Here is a 2,500-nt window from a genome sequence, read left to right as displayed (position 1 = left end):
GATAGTTGCATGTCGGATGCGATCATACCAGCACTAAAGCACCGGATCCCATCAGAACTCCGAAGTTAAGCGTGCTTGGGCGAGAGTAGTACTAGGATGGGTGACCTCCTGGGAAGTCCTCGTGTTGCATTCCCCTTTTTAAATATATTTTTGCGCCACGTGAGAAGGATGACACGGGACCGTGATCTATATGACCTCGTTTTCTTATTATTGACGTTTGTGATATGTTTTAGCTTGCCCCTCCCATGTCCATTGCCACATTTGCCTCGAGAACGGAGACGAGTTTAACACAAGAATTTCACCGCTCCCTCTCTACCCCGACAACACGAGCACCGCCACGACCTCTGTGACTTTTCCCACCGCGCATGACACCCAACGACTAGTAGTAGTAGTAGTAGTAGTAGTAGTAGTAGTAGTAGTAATAGTAGTAGTAGTATTAGTAATAGTAGTAGTACTAGTAGTAGGGGCAAGCATAAGGAACAAATAGATAGTTGCATGTCGGATGCGATCATACCAGCACTAAAGCACCGGATCCCATCAGAACTCCGAAGTTAAGCGTGCTTGGGCGAGAGTAGTACTAGGATGGGTGACCTCCTGGGAAGTCCTCGTGTTGCATTCCCCTTTTTAAATATATTTTTGCGCCACGTGACAAGGATGACGCGGGACCGTGATCTATATGACCTCGTTTTCTTATTTTTGACGTTTACTAGTTTTCTTATTTTTGACGTTTGTGATATGTTTTAGCTTGCCCCTCCCGTGTCCATTGCCACATTTGCCTCGACAACGGAGACGAGTTTAACACAAGAATTTCACCGCTCCCTGTCTACCCCGACAACACGAGCACCGCCACGACCTCTTTGACTTTTCCCACCGCGCATGACACCCAACGACTAGTAGTAGTAGTAGTAGTAGTAGTAGTAGCAGTAGTAGCAGTAGTAGTAGGGGCAAGCATAAGGAACAAATAGATAGTTGCATGTCGGATGCGATCATACCAGCACTAAAGCACCGGATCCCATCAGAACTCCGAAGTTAAGCGTGCTTGGGCGAGAGTAGTACTAGGATGGGTGACCTCCTGGGAAGTCCTCGTGTTGCATTCCCCTTTTTAAATATATTTTTGCGCCACATGACAAGGATGACACGGGACCGTGATCTATATGACCTCGTTTTCTTATTTTTGACGTTTACTAGTTTTCTTATTTTTGACGTTTGTGATATGTTTTAGCATGCCCCTCCCGTGTCCATTGCCACATTTGCCTCGAGAACGGAGACGAGTTTAACACAAGAATTACACCGCTCCCTCTCTACCCCGACAACACGAGCACCGCCACGACCTCTGTGACTTTTCCCACCGCGCATGACACCCAACGACTAGTAGTAGTAGTAGTAGTAGTAGTAGTAGTAGTAGTAATAGTAGAAGTAGTAGTAGTACTAGTAGTAGTAGTAGTAGTACTAGTAATAGTAGTAGTAGTAGTAGGGGCAAGCATAAGGAACAAATAGATAGTTGCATGTCGGATGCGATCATACCAGCACTAAAGCACCGGATCCCATCAGAACTCCGAAGTTAAGCGTGCTTGGGTGAGAGTAGTACTAGGATGGGTGACCTCCTGGGAAGTCCTCGTGTTGCATTTGCCCTTTTTAAATATATTTTTGCGCCACGTGACAAGGATGACGCGGGACCGTGATCTATATGACCTCGTTTTCTTATTTTTGACGTTTACCAGTTTTCTTATTTTTGACGTTTGTGATATGTTTTAGCTTGCCCCTCCCGTGTCCATTGCCACATTTGCCTCGAGAACGGAGACGAGTTTAACACAAGAATTTCACCGCTCCCTCTCTACCCCGACAACACGAGCACCGCCACGACCTCTCTGACTTTTCCCACCGCGCATGACACCCAACGACTAGTAGTAGTAGTAGTAGTAGTAGTAGTAGTAGTAGTAATAGTAGTAGGGGCAAGCGTAAGGAACAAATAGATAGTTGCATGTCGGATGCGATCATACCAGCACTAAAGCACCGGATCCCATCAGAACTCTGAAGTTAAGCGTGCTTGGGCGAGAGTAGTACTAGGATGGGTGACCTCCTGGGAAGTCCTCGTGTTGCATTCCCCTTTTTAAATATATTTTTGCGCCACGTGACAAGGATGACACGGGACCGTGATCTATATGACCTCGTTTTCTTATTTTTGACGTTTGTGATATGTTTTAGCTTGCCCCTCCCGTGTCCATTGCCACATTTGCCTCGAGAACGGAGACGAGTTTAACACAAGAATTTCACCGCTCCCTCTCTACCCCGACAACACGAGCACCGCCACGACCTCTGTGACTTTTCCCACCGCGCATGACACCCAACGACTAGTAGTAGTAGTAGTAGTAGTAGTAGTAGTAATAGTAGTAGTAGTAGTAGTACTAGTAGTAGTAGTAGTAGGGGCAAGCATAAGGAACAAATAGATAGTTGCATGTCGGATGCGATCATACCAGCACTAAAGCACCGGATCCCATCA

At 46.4% G+C, this 2,500-nt stretch overlaps 6 non-coding genes across 6 annotated transcripts in view; all 6 read left to right on the top strand.

The window, feature by feature from the left end:
- The first annotated feature begins 14 nt into the window (after positions 1-14).
- On the top strand, positions 15-133 carry LOC123415892. Its single transcript, XR_006615584.1, has one exon. It is a non-coding gene; the product is annotated as a 5S ribosomal RNA (ribosomal RNA).
- A 367-nt stretch (positions 134-500) lies between these two features.
- On the top strand, positions 501-619 carry LOC123415880. The gene has a single exon (XR_006615573.1). It is a non-coding gene; the product is annotated as a 5S ribosomal RNA (ribosomal RNA).
- Positions 620-978: 359 nt separating this feature from the next.
- LOC123415869 lies at positions 979-1,097 on the top strand. The gene has a single exon (XR_006615562.1). It is a non-coding gene; the product is annotated as a 5S ribosomal RNA (ribosomal RNA).
- A 413-nt stretch (positions 1,098-1,510) lies between these two features.
- Positions 1,511-1,629, top strand: LOC123415809. The gene has a single exon (XR_006615507.1). It is a non-coding gene; the product is annotated as a 5S ribosomal RNA (ribosomal RNA).
- Positions 1,630-1,986: 357 nt separating this feature from the next.
- Positions 1,987-2,105, top strand: LOC123416846. The gene has a single exon (XR_006616445.1). It is a non-coding gene; the product is annotated as a 5S ribosomal RNA (ribosomal RNA).
- Positions 2,106-2,460: 355 nt separating this feature from the next.
- LOC123415312 overlaps positions 2,461-2,500 on the top strand; it is a 119-nt gene continuing 79 nt past the window's right edge. Inside the window, exon 1 of the ribosomal RNA XR_006615032.1 lies at positions 2,461-2,500. This exon is cut by the window's right edge and continues 79 nt beyond it. This is a non-coding gene — a ribosomal RNA (5S ribosomal RNA).

The sequence above is a fragment of the Hordeum vulgare genome, unplaced genomic scaffold (assembly GCF_904849725.1).
Source record: "Hordeum vulgare subsp. vulgare unplaced genomic scaffold, MorexV3_pseudomolecules_assembly, whole genome shotgun sequence".
Lineage (NCBI taxonomy): Eukaryota > Viridiplantae > Streptophyta > Magnoliopsida > Poales > Poaceae > Hordeum > Hordeum vulgare.
This window is presented reverse-complemented; position numbering and strand designations above follow the sequence as displayed.